At 48.5% G+C, this 13,531-nt stretch overlaps 1 protein-coding gene across 1 annotated transcript in view; it reads left to right on the forward strand.

Moving 5' to 3' along the window:
* The first annotated feature begins 2,510 nt into the window (after window positions 1–2,510).
* NACC2 (NACC family member 2) overlaps window positions 2,511–13,531 on the forward strand; it is an 89,057-nt gene continuing 78,036 nt past the window's right edge. Inside the window, exon 1 of the mRNA XM_030535145.1 lies at window positions 2,511–2,587. The gene's annotated coding sequence lies outside the window, so the exon portion shown is untranslated. The remainder of the gene's footprint in view (window positions 2,588–13,531) is intronic.

Genomic DNA, 13,531 nt, shown 5'->3' on the forward strand with positions numbered 1-13,531 from the left:
GGGAAAAGTTAGAGGGACACTGATCAGGCCCCCACTGTACAAACACAGAACAAAAAAGATTGTGCCTGCCTCAAAGATCTCACAATCTGAGTATAAGAGACAACCAGTAGTTACAGACAGGAGAGTACAAGGAGACAATCTTTTGCTTGGATTACACTAATAGGAACCTCTAACAATCAACATTTTTCTTTTAAAAGATGAGGCTAAGGGCTTGTCTACACTGGGGGGGGGGAATTGATCTAAGATACGCAACTTCAGCTACATGAATAGCATAGCTGAAGTCGAAGTATCTTAGATCGATTTACCTCTCATCCTCACGGTGCGGGATCAACATCCGCGGCTCCCCCTGCGGCTCCCCGTCGACTCCGCTACCGCAGTTCGCGCTGGTGGAGTTCCAGAGTCGACAGGAACGCATTCAGGGATCAATATATCGTGTCTATATGAGACACAATATATCGATCCCCGAGAAATCGCTCTAGACGTACCCTAACACAAAGAATTACACAGACAATGTTCTCTTTAGTTCTTGTAAACACAATAAGGTTGGGGGGGTTGGTTTTTTAGGGTTGTTGTTATTATTTTAGATTTAGTAATTTTCTTTATCTTAGCCTTCAGATCATAATTGAGTTCTGGCTGAAAGCTTCATCTAGCCAAGATAATAGAGTAAAGGGAATGTTCTTATAATATGAAATATTCCCATCCCTTCGGTGATCCTTGTAGTTCTTCCTTGAAATTAATATTTTGAATGAAATTTCTCTTTTTTGAGAGAGAGAGAGAGATGGGCAATTAAGAATCTGAAAATCTTGTGATGTAGCTGTCAGCAGGATTTCACACTTTTAGATAAAAAGATGCAGAAATATTTTAAATTAAGAAAAAATATTAATTAGGCCTTGATATCATAAACATTTATGCATATATATTACTTTATGCATGTGTCAAGGGGGCTACTCAGTTAAGCATATCCCTAAGCATTTGCAGAATTGGAGTCTTAGTGAAGGGATGTTTTAAATCCAGGATAAAAAAAACCACTGAGATCATTTACAAGTTTTGGTTCAAAATATTCTGGATATTTTAAAAAATAAAACAAATCCTGAATCAGCAAATAGCTTCACTTATTATAGGTAACTGTTATGTGCAGTCTAAGGGGTAGATCTAGGAGCAATGACATGAACTTGAGCAAAGGAAATTTCAGGCTTGATACAGGAATGCATTTCCAAACAGAATACTTGTATTAGATTGTGTCCAATTTTCCAAAGATGTGGTAGAAGCCTCATGGTCTAGGACATTTAGAACTAGACTGTAGAGAATACTTAAGAATACACCATTGAACCAATTCTGTACCGGCTAGGGGAATTGACTAGCTGAGTTTTCAGGTATTTTTCCACTTCCAATTTATGAGATTTTATGAAAATGCTATTGTGGTAGGTGCACTACAAACAGAACAAAAAGACACTCCCTGCCCCACAAGGAGTTTAAAATCTAAGTAAAAGACAAGGGACAAGAGATGGATACAGACAGGAGGGCACAAGGAAACAATGAGACAATATTGGTGATAGGTAATGGTCTCAGCACACCAGTAGCCTAGCTAGTCAAGTTTTTATAGGCATACTGGCAAAGCAGAGTTTTGAGTGAGGATTTGGAGTTGGATTATGAGGTTTCTTCGCAGCTGTTTCTGCGGAGTGCCTCCCCAGCAAAACAGGCAGCATGGTAGAAACAACCCACGTGCTTTTTAAAAACTTAAGTTTTCATCAACCCCTGTCTTTTTTAAATATGACTAAACAGCATAATTAATACATGCAATGATAATGAGCACATTGTGCGTGCTTAGGGCCCAGTTTGGAGATGGTCTGGGAGTGGAAAGCCTGTTGACTTCAGTGGAAGTTCACAGCCCAAAAGGCTTGCAGAATAGGGTCCAGTACTGTGCAGTGTGTGTTCCTACCCTGAGTAGGCGCAGGGACCCTTTGAATACTGGGAAGCCGAGGTGTGCATATTTCAGATCCTCTTTTCCCTCCCCTTTTAATTCCCCTGAAAAATAATAAGCGCTACATTTGAGGATCAAACCCCTCTGATCCCCGCCCGGCATGTCCCCATGTACGGCATAGTCCAGACCCCTAGCGCCCGCTGTCCCCAGCTTGACACTATCTATGGGCTTCGTGGGGGACACGCGTGGCTGGGGGGGAGTCTGGTGGCTGCATCCCTGCCCCTGGCATGTCACAGCAGAGTGTACGGCCGATGCTAGCCCAAGCCGCAGGGTTAGGGAGCGCCTGGCTCGGGGGAGGCAGCTCCCCGGAGGGGGCTGGGAGCCGGGGAAAGCCTGTGGCGCCTGCAGGGCCAGGGCTCCGCCAGCCGGCTCCAGCCCCACGGCGCTTTGTGCCGGGCGGGCCAGGGCCCGCGATCAGCCCCGCTCCCCGGCTGCGCCCCGTGTCCCCGCCCGCGAGCTGCCTGGCTGCGGCGCTCGGCGCTGCTGGGCGAGGTCAGGGAAAGTCCATGTGAGGAGCCGCTGGAATCACTTCCTGCCGCCGAGCCGGGCAGCCGCCGCTAGGCCCGAGGGAGCCGCCGCGCGTCCGTGGGGCAGCCAGCCCCGCAGGTAACCGCCCGGCGCTCGCCCCCTGCCCGCCGGGAGCCGGGCCCTGCCCCTGCCCCTGCCCCTGCCCCTGCCCGGGAGCGCAGCCGGGGACACGCGCCCCCTGGCCCGGGCTTCGCTCCCCTCAAACCCCCCGAGTGCCGCCCCGCGCCGCCCCCCGGGCTTCGCTCCCCTCAACCCACCCCCAGTCCCCCCCGCCCCCTCCGCCCCAACCTATCCTCCTCGCCCCGCCCCAACCTACCCCCGGCCCCCCTCGCCCCCCCGGGCTTCGCTCCCCTCAACCCACCCCCAGTCCCTCCCGCCCCCCCCGCCCCAACCTATCCTCCTCGCCCCGCGCCAACCTGCCCCCGGCCCCCCTCGCCCCCCCCCGGGCTTTGCTCCCCTCAACCCACCCCGAGTCCCCCTCGCCCCGCGCCAGCCTACCCCGTCACCCCCGCCCCCCCCGCGCCAACCTGCCCCCGGCCACCCTCGCCCCCTAGGCGTCGCTCCCCTCAAACCCCCCGAGTCCCCCCCTGCACCAACCTATCCCCCTCGCCTCCCTGGGCTTCGCTTCGCTCCCCCTAACCCCCCCGTCACCTCCCTGTCCCACCTCAACCTACCCCCCTCGCCACCCCCAGGTGTCACCCCCCCGCCCCAACCTACCCTCAGTCACCCCTCGCCCCCCCCGGCTTCGCTTCTCTCCTTCTAACCCCCCCATCATCCACCTCAACCTAGCCTCCTCCCCACCACTGGGCTTCACTTCACTCCCCCTAACCCCCCCATCACCTATCCCCCTCTCCCTCCCCGGCTTTGCTTGGCTCCCCCTAACCCCCACCATCACTCACCTCAACCTGCTCCCCTCTACCCCCCAAGTCACACCCTGCCCCCCCTGAGTCATCCCCTCGCCCTTCTGGGATTTGCTCCCCTTAACCCCCCTGCATTAACCCCCACCCCACCCTACCCTCCTCACCCCAACGGGCTTCGCTCCCCCTGCCCTGCCCCAACCTGCTCCCCTGTGTGATGCTCCCCTCCCCCAGAGTCAACCCCTGTCCCCCACCCCAACCTACCCCCCAGTTACCCCCTCACCTCCCCCGGGCTTTTCTCCCCTCCCCCCGAGTCGCCCCCCATCCCCCACCCCAGCCTCCCCTGCAGTCACCCCCCCTTACTCCCTGGGGTTCACTTCTCCTAATGCCTCTGAGTCACCCTCCCCCCGCCCCAACCTACCCCCAGTCATCCCCTCGCCCCCTGAGTTTCACTCCCCCTAAGGTGTCACTCCCCCACCCTCCCGTCACCCCCTGCCCCGCCCCAACCTGCACTCCTTGCCCCACCGGGTGTTGCTCCCCTCCCCCCCCGAGTCACCCTGTCCCCCCGCTCCAACCTACCCCAGTCACCCCCTCGCCCCCCTGGGTGTCACCTCCCCAGTCACCTCCTCACCCTACAAGTGTTTGCTCCCCTCTCCCCAACTCCTCCCTCCCCCCACTGTATCCCCCAGTCACCCCTTTGCCCTATCAATGTTTGCTCCCCTACCCCCTCCCGAGTCACCCTCTCTCCTTCCCCCCGAGTCATCCTTCCACCCCAGTGCTTGCCTCAACCTCCCCCCCATCATCCTTTTCCCTAACCTACCACCCTAGTCACCCCGCTCACCCTACTGGCATTTGCCCCCCACTTCCCTCTGAGTCATCCTTCCCCAGGGCTTGCCCCAGCCTATTCCTCCCTCAGAGTCACCCTCCCTCCTCTAGGCCCATCTTCCCAGGTTCTCACCCCCATCCCTAGGGCTAGGCCCACTTCCCACGGGACTTGCCCCAACCTCCCTCATCATCCCCCTTGCCCCACCAGTGTTCACCCTTCCTACTCCCCTTCCCCCAGTGCTTGTCCCAACCTACTCCCGAGTCATCCCCCTCCCCTTCTCCCCAACCTACCCCTTCAGTCTCCCTGCTTGCCCTGCACTGTTCACTCCATCCTACTCCCCCACGGAGTCATCCTTCCCTGGGGTCACACCCCCCCCATAAGTCACTCCCATCCCTAGGGTCCCATCCTCCCCTGGGGCTCTTGCATCCCATCCTACTTCACCTCACCAGTGTTTACCTCCCCTCCCCTGGGGCTTGCCCCCCCAGCCACCCTCACCCCTAGGGCTGGGTCCACCTCCCCTGGGGCTCGCACCCCATCCTACACCTCCCCCCAAGTCACCCCCTTGCCTGAGGTTGCCCTTCATCCTCTCCCCTAAAGAATCAACCCCTTTTTCCTCAAGGGAGACTTGTCCCCTAGCCTATTAGTTGCAGGAACTACCCACCCCTAACTTACACCTGCCTCCAGAGAGTCACCCCCTCAAAGGGTATGTGTGTCATATTCGTACTGCTGTTAAAGGGAGACATCCCTCCCCTGCTCACCCTATTCAGCAGACTTGGTTCCTCTATCCTCCCCCCTAAGAGGGCAGCCATCCCCCACCTATTCCCTAGTTCTTCTCTCTCTAGAGAGGACTAACCCCCCCAGCCTGGTGCTCTCTTCCTAACCTACATCCCAGAGGGGATTCTCCCACAGAGGCTCAGTCCCCACCTACCCTGCTCCCAATCCACAGCAGACTCATCATGAACCCCTCCCCCCGCCAATCATCCAGAGGATTTGCTTCTTCCCTCTCTGATGTTCTGTCCCACCGACATGGGCCTTGCCCCTGCTTGTCCCCCAACATGGGGATCACACCCTCCTCATTCTGCCCCTTCTAACAGAGAGCTTGCCCCACCCACCCCTCTTTTGCACCAGAGGGTCCCCCCCGCACCTCCTATGCTGCCTCCGGGGTGGGGGGAGAAGAGCTCCCTCTCAAACGGGACTCAACTCCAACATATTCAGTCCACTCACAGGGGAACTGGCCCCACTGATTGCATGAGAGTGCAGTCCTTTAACAGCAGACTAACCCCTACCTGTCCCCACACAGTCACTTCTACCAGTCACCTCCGAGGGATTAAACACCTTGCCCCTCCAGCTGGGACAATAACCCTTCTATTTCCTTACCTCTCCCCCTAACATGGGGTTAGCGCTTGCCTAGGCCCTCTCACCCTCCATCCATGAGGCTCAGTCCCAACCTACTCCCCCCTATGGCTGTCACCCCTTACTCCTCCTCATCCAATGGAGTATACAGCGGAGTCCATATACAGCGGAGTCATCCCAATATCTTCATTCCAGGGGACTTGTCCCAATTCTCCTGACACCCTATCATATTGGAGTTTCCCCCCACACCATTCCCTCTGATCTCATTGGACTTGCCTTTGTCCTAACCCTAGGAATTTACCCTCCCACACCCTTTACCCGGAAAACGCCTCTCCTGTCATCTCCCACACCCTACCCCTGAAAAGCCACTCTCCAGTACTATAGCTGAGGCACCCCTGCGTGCTCCAGTCCTCTCACTGTTGCAGCGGGTTTCTGCCCTGCTCTGTCTCCCATCTGTCCTTCCCAGGGGAATAAAGCCAGTCCCGAATCCCCATCTTTTCCCACATCCTCCCTAGGGAATTCCTCCTGCCCAAGAAACAGCACAGAGACTTTTTTTTCTTCACCCTGTCCACTGGGAGTGATTTTTTTTTCCCTTCACACCACATTCCTCTTCTCTAGGGGTATTGTTGTCTTCCTTCCTTCTGCCCTGCCCTCAAAAGAACTGATAGTCCTTTGGTGCATTTGATAAAAGGATTGTGTCCAGTTGTACATAGTAATTCATTGTTCTGTACAATGCCCAGCACTCTACTAATGTTTAACAAATAGTTACGAGAGATATTTTAATCCACTCTGTAATATGGGGGAACATATCCTGGACTTTGTCTCTTAACCTCCCCAAAAAATTCCTTTGAGGTTTTACTGCTGTTTCCTGCTGCTGGCAGGTCCTGCTTTTAATACAGTAAGTGTATTGAGTCAATAAAATATAAAACAGTCTTCTGCCCCATGTCGCTAATTCAGTGAGCATTCAGTAAACAGGTTTTTCTTTCTCATTTTAAAAAAATAAATAATAAATACAGTAGATTTTAACCCTGATACTGAAGGAACAGACACAGTAAATATTATAACAAACCGCTTAGCCTTTCATGGAGTCAGGGACACAAACATAAATTAATTACTTCAAATAACATGATGAGCTGTGCTGTCTTTTTCTTAATGTCAAATTGCAGTTATTTGGAGATGTAGATAAGGAAGTGTTTTGTGTAACCAGGAGTAAAGCATCCATTAGTGTAAAAAGGTGATATTTATTTTTTCTTTTCTTTTGTTTGCTTGGGGGTGGGTGGGGGAGAGTTACTTCCCAAAGCACACCTCCTCTCCTAGTATTGGAGCTTTCCTAGAAAAGAAGCTGAATCTTCTGGTAGAATTTGATTAGATCCTATGGTCTTTCCAAATCCTATTCACCTAGCAAAATGGATTTGAGAAACAGGTTATAATTAGAAACACATTAATGAAGTGGCTGCAGTGCTTAGTTGATTTTAATTTCTAAGTGTTTGTATAGATGTTTGCACTCTTGGTACTGGAGGATTGTATGGCCTGAGGTAAAGGGATTTAAAAAAAAAAACAAAAAAACACCCAAATGCATAGTTTATGAATAATGGTATAACATTTTTGCAAAGGATGCTATCATTCAAATGACTGCAGTTGTGGGTTTTTTTGGGGGCGGGGGGTGTGCGGAGCAGATGTATTATAATATTCCAGTATTATTTTATGTTATCTCACGTGGTCAGCAAGACACAGAATGTTAAGCAGCTTGTTGATGTAGAAGTGTGGAAAAAATAGTGGTACTTTATTGGGTTGGGATTTTTTTTGGATAAGTGCCTTTCCGAATGCTGGTGTGTTACGGTAGATACTGCAGTAGGCAGCATGTTGTAGTTAAAGTACATTTGCCCTGTTCAAGGACTTCTCCAAATGTCACCACTGCTATAGAAAATAAAATGATAGCAGTACATTCTGTACTTCAGTATGTGAGACTCACCCATATGTATTCACAGGAAAAGTACAGGAACACTTAAAATGAAGTCTCCATTACACACTGCTTCATTAATTTGAATATTTACTTGTGTGTTTCCTCCTTTCAAAAGGCATTTGTGAGATTGTGAGTAGCTTGATGCACTTCATGCTTGCCAAGTGTCTGTCTTGTGTCCTGAGTAATTGATGAGCTGGCATGCTGTTTTACCTTTTCAAACTAAAATATTAAACAGTAGTAGAAGTTGAAATCGGTAAACAAAACTGAATTATTGCTGTCCTCTCAGTTGCATATTGGCTTCTAGAAGTTAATATTCCAGTGCATGAAGAGTGGGTTTCTGGAATCATGTATCTAATGTGATTCTTGAAACAATCTAGTCATACTTCATACAAAGCGTTAGGATCCTGATGCTGTGAGATGCTGAGCACCCTCCAGGCCTATTAGATTTCAGTAAGAGCGAACAATGCTCAGTGCTATCCAGAAGCAGTGCTAAAATGTATGTATGAGTATAGTTAAAATGAAACAAAAATACAAGCCCATTCAACTGCTGAATATCTACTTTTGAATAGCTTTAAACAGACTAAGGCTAAACCTTTTACCTTTTACTTGAATATATGTTGTTAGCCAGGCCTAAAACAGTCAGCACATATCCTCAAGCTATGAACAGTAGAGGTAATAATAGCTCAACCTCTAGTGAGAGGCAAATACAAGATAATTAGGGACCTTGCCCTTATTTTCCTGGGAATAAATGTCATTCCATGGTCCACTGAAGATTTCATGCCATTGTGTAAAAACAACAAATAGTCTCAAAATCGAGGTTTCATATGGGGGGTTATGTGAAAGAGGAGTGGTGGAATTGGAATGCCCAAGGGAAGGAATGAACTTGTGGGAGTTGAAATCTTTCTTCCTTGCAAATTTTAGCAATTTTTTAAAGTAATACATTTTCTGTAATGAAATGTGAATTTTTTTCTTTAGTTAAAAAATACACAAAAAGGCATAGAACAGTATTAAAGGGACATTCAGGTTAAATATATAATATATATTTCAGGTAAACATAATTTTACAAAACAAATGTAATTATCCTAGTTAATAAAACACTGTGGATTCTAAAATCTCACTTAATTTTGCACCATTAATGTTTATGCTTTGAACTTCTCTTAAATTGGACTGTTGCAATAAACAAACAATTGACCCAGTCTATAGGAAGTTTAGTCTTCTGGTTCTTCTGCAGGTGCACAATACTACAGTGTTTATTTTGCAAACACTGTAAAGGAGCACTGAAAACCAAACAAAAACATTTCCATTAGAATTTAAAGGAGAAAATGCCAGACATATAGACATTTCTATTAATCGTACCTTTTGAGAAACAGTTTCTGTAAGACGTAAATTGGTGGCATAAATTTACTTGATGGCAGCTTTTTAATGGATCTTGAATTGTGATGTATTAGAATATATAGTATCTGAAATGTAAGATCTTGATGTGGATAAGAGATGGGTGAAAACTTCAAGTACTGGAGTCCAATTTAAAGTTATCTTAATAATTTTGTTCATGGAGTTTAAGCCCAGTTGTTCCAGCTTCCCAAAGTTTGATCTTGGAAGAAGCCTTTCTATGACTGTGTTGCTTATTATTAGCTACACTAATTCTCTCTCTCTCTCTGTTTTTAAGGGTATAGAAGACATGCAAGATAAAACCATATTTAGCATGCTGACAACGTGTGTATAAAAGTACTCCTGCAAGTGATGGTGACCAATTCACACTTGCTTCTTTTTCAGGCTATGACAATGTCTTTCTGCAAAATGAAAGCAACTTCATGCCACTATTGAATAATAAATCTGATCTGTCTGGATTTTCCTTACCCTGGGAATCTTTTAGGTTTCCGACAGATTTCAGTTTATATGAAATGGTGCCATTAGCACCGACTTCATGTCGGGCTCTAATTCTGTAAACTTTGTCAGCCCAAAGATGTGAAGAGCACTGTCTTACTGCATTAATTGGCCTTTCATGTGGATTCTGATCATCGATGTTTAAACTGGTTTGGAGAAGATAAGAATGCTCCTTCCCTCTGAATCTTTGGGCTTGTCTACATCAGAAAGTTGCAGCGCTGGTGAGGGAGTTACAGCGCTGCAACTTAGGAGGTGTACACATCTGCAGGGCACCACCAGCGCTGCAACTCCCTGTTTGCAGCGCTGGCCGTACTCCCGTTTTGTCTCGGGTGTAGAGGATCCAGCGCTGGTGATCCAGCGCTGGTAATCAAGTATAGACACTTACCAGCGCTTTTCTTGACCTCCGTGGAATAAGCAGGTATCCCAGCATACCTGAGGAAGCCTCTGGTAATCAAACTGGTCTCCTTCCCCAGCTTGCTCTCGCATTCCCCGAACCCCGAGCAAGCAGGTCTCCTTCCCTGAGGTTTGCTGGGTGGTTCCGGGAACGCGAGAGCAAACCGCGGCGAAGCTGGTCTCCTTCCCCGGTTTGCTATCGCGTTCCCCGAACAAGCAGGTCTCCTTCCCTACGGTTTGCAGGGTGGTTCGGGGAACGCGAGAGCAAACCGCGGCGAAGCTGGTCTCCTTCCCCAGCTTGCTCTCTCGTTCCCCGAACCCCTGAGCAAGCAGGTCGCCTTCCCTGCGGTTTGCAGGGTGGTTCGGGGAACGCGAGAGCAAACCGGGAAAGGAGACCAGCTTCGCCATGGTTTGCTCTCGCGTTCCCCGAACCACCCTGCAAACCGCAGGGAAGGAGACCTGCTTGCTCGGGGGTTCGGGGAACGAGAGAGCAAACCGGGAAAGGAGAGCAGCTTCGCCGCGGTTTGCTCTCGCGTTCCCCGAACAAGCAGGTCTCCTTCCCTGCGGTTTGCAGGGTGGTTCGGGGAACGCGAGAGCAAACCGCGGTGAAGCTGGTCTCCTTTCCCGGTTTGCTCTCGCGTTCCCCGAACCCCCCTTGAAGCCGCCCAACAGCGCTGCAGTGTGGCCACATCTAACACCACTTGCAGCGCTGGTTGCTGTAAGTGTGGCCACTCTGCAGCGCTGGCCCTATACAGCTGTACTAATACAGCTGTAACAACCAGCGCTGCAAAATTTTAGATGTAGACATGGCCTTTGTCTGTTTCTAGGCCTAGACTCAAAACAAACCTCTCTGTAAACTTCAGATTTTAGCCCCAGGTTTCAGTTAGGATCAGGCAGCAAAGTGCCGAGAGACAAGATGCTGTTTTGTGGTATATCCAGTTGGTTTTCTGAGAAGTGCCAGAAATAGCACAAGAGCACTTGTTCAGCTCACCGTTGTACCCCCGAAGAAATCTGGGTTAGCTTCAGAGAAACTTCCACACTTGTGTATGCTTATTCCAATCAGATTGCAAACCCTCACTGTGTGGAATGGAAATATTTATTTTAGACCATCTTCTTATAAAGTGTGATTTCCCTGCCAGGTCTCCTAGACGGTTTCTGCTCTGCTGTGCACGTCTGCAGATATGTACTTTATTTGAAAGCTGGCTTTATTGGCACAATAGTACTTAAATTGGTAATGGCTCTCTGACACAATAGGCTGGTGTGTTGCTAAATATTGTTTGGAGTCATTGGATTGTGGATAAACTTAGCAAAGCAATCTTACAAAATGATGATGTGACTTTACCATTGGCTATCTCCCTAGAGTGCTTGTGTTTAAAAATACCCGGGCCTGACAAAATTAGGTTAGAATGGAGATTCAGCCATAATTTTCCCAGATTTTGAATTTAAGCTGAGGCAACCTGTTAGTAGCTTTCTGTGAAAACAGAGGGGGTTTAGTGAGGTAGAAAGGAATAATAGCTTCAGAGAGCTCTAGTGATTATATAAGTCACAAAACACTTCAAGGGACAGTTAAACTGTTTAACATTTTTGATTGATTTGACAAAACTCATGTAGATGTTGAAGAAAATGGAAAGTTAAAGACACGTCTTTTCTTCTACTCAAACACGGATATCTTTATTATATATTGTTTCTTTTGATTATTTAAGCTTTCTATAACTCCTGATGGCCAGGGAAAGTGCTGTGCATTGCAGTTGTTCAATTCCTTAGGGCTTGTCTACACTTACATTTTATAGCACTCTAACTTGCTGGCTCAGGGGGGTGAAAAATGACTGCCCTGAGCGCAGCAAGTCTGAGCACTTTAAAGCGCTAGTGTAGACAGACTTCCAGCGCTGGGAGCTAATCTCCTCGTGGAGGTGGCTTACCAGGAGCGCTGGGAGAGCTCTTTCCCAGTGTTTGCACGCGAACATACTCGCATTTCAAAGCGCTGCCGTGGGAGTATTTCCGTGGCAGTGCTTTGAAGTTTCCATTGTAGACATACCCTAAATCTCTGCTGGTGTCTATGATGCCAGCAGAGCAACTCTTGTGAATTGCAGCCTTACAGTCACTCAGGGGCCATCTCTTCTACATTGCTTAGGTTAGTTCTGTGAAGTCTTAGCAGTTCAGTTAACCTTTGCTCTTTATCAGAGCGTCAATAACTAGGTTTGATGGAAACACCTAAAGTTTTTTTTTCTCAAGCACATTGAGAAATAGGTTAACCATGCTAAAGAGGGCGAGGCTCTTCATTTTCTTTCTACCTGACTTTATTTGCAAAGTGACAGGAATTTTGACAACCTTGTGTCTTTTTTAGCAAATCAAGTGTCATGCCACATTTGCCTGTGGATGAGATCATTTGCAAAATATGTTTCCCAGCTTGCTTCAGGCATAAATCATTGTCAACTGTAATTGCTCATTTGCTGGGAACTGTGATTCGTTAGCAAGTTTTAAGTTCAACTTTTTTTTTTTTTAAATTAAGCAAATGTTTAAAGGCGGAGATTTTTTAAAATATTAAATCGTGCACTGTATTTATCCACATCTGCTGTATTTAACTTGTTAAATGACATGATCTTACAGAGGGGTAAAGAATCATGCCAAGACTTCAGGTGTGAGGTATTGCACTCATTTTGTCATGTGATTTCTCTTAAATGGGGACAGAGGTAATAAAATTCCTACTACGCAGCCAGATCATGTGACATAGATCAGTGCACAAAGGGAACTCTCTGAGCTTGAGTCTCCCCCTTCCTTATGGAGGGAGACTGGGGGCATGTCTACACATACATGCTGCAGTGATGCAGCTGCACTGCATCTGGTGAAGACGCTCTGTGCTGACGGGAAAGAACTCTTCCGTCAGCATAATAAAACCACCTCCATTGATGGTAGTAGGTGTGCTTCTCCCTCCATCATAGCACTGTCCACACTGGCACTTATGTCAGTGTAACTTATGTCACTCGGGGTGGTTTATTCACACCCCTAAGCAACATAAATTATGCCTACATAAGCTGCAGTGTAGACTTAGCCTCAGCCACCTCTGCGATATCATGACCTTTCTCACCCTCCCCCATCACTGCAGACTGGGTGGAGGTATTTTCCCAGAATACAGGGTCTCTGTGAAGGGAAGGGTGGAAACTTGAAGGCCTGATGTGAGGAGTGGAGGAAAGGCTGCGTGGGAAGTGGGGGAGCGTTCACATTTTCTCTCCCAACCCCTCATAGGCCAGGAGGAGTCGTCGTCATCATATAGTGTGACCTGCACATTGCAGGTCACAGAACCTCACTCACCCACTCCTGTAATAGATCCATAACCTCTGGCTCAGTTATTGAAGTCCTCAAATCTTGATTTTAAAACCTCAAGTTACAAAGAATCCACCATTTACTCTTGTTCGGACCAGCAAGTGACCCATGTCCCACGCTTCAGAGAAAGGTGAAAAAACCCAGGGTGTCTGCCAGTCTGACCTGGGGGAAAATTCTTTCCTGACCACAAATACTAGACCCTGAGTTCTCCAGTTTCATAGTAATTAGGAAAGATAATGCAGCCTAGAACTGTTATCTTTTCCTTGTGGCTTAACTATTTGGGGGTTCTAGGGACAGGGCGGGCAGAGAGCAGGCACTGGCAATGTGTCTGCAAAAGAGTTACACTGCTTGGGGATACTTGGGGTAGGATATGGTGTGGAAGTACAGGACCTCTCTGTCAAAGGCCCTGGCTTCCCATATATCTC

Source organism: Gopherus evgoodei, chromosome 16 (genome assembly GCF_007399415.2).
Source record: "Gopherus evgoodei ecotype Sinaloan lineage chromosome 16, rGopEvg1_v1.p, whole genome shotgun sequence".
NCBI lineage: Eukaryota > Metazoa > Chordata > Testudines > Testudinidae > Gopherus > Gopherus evgoodei.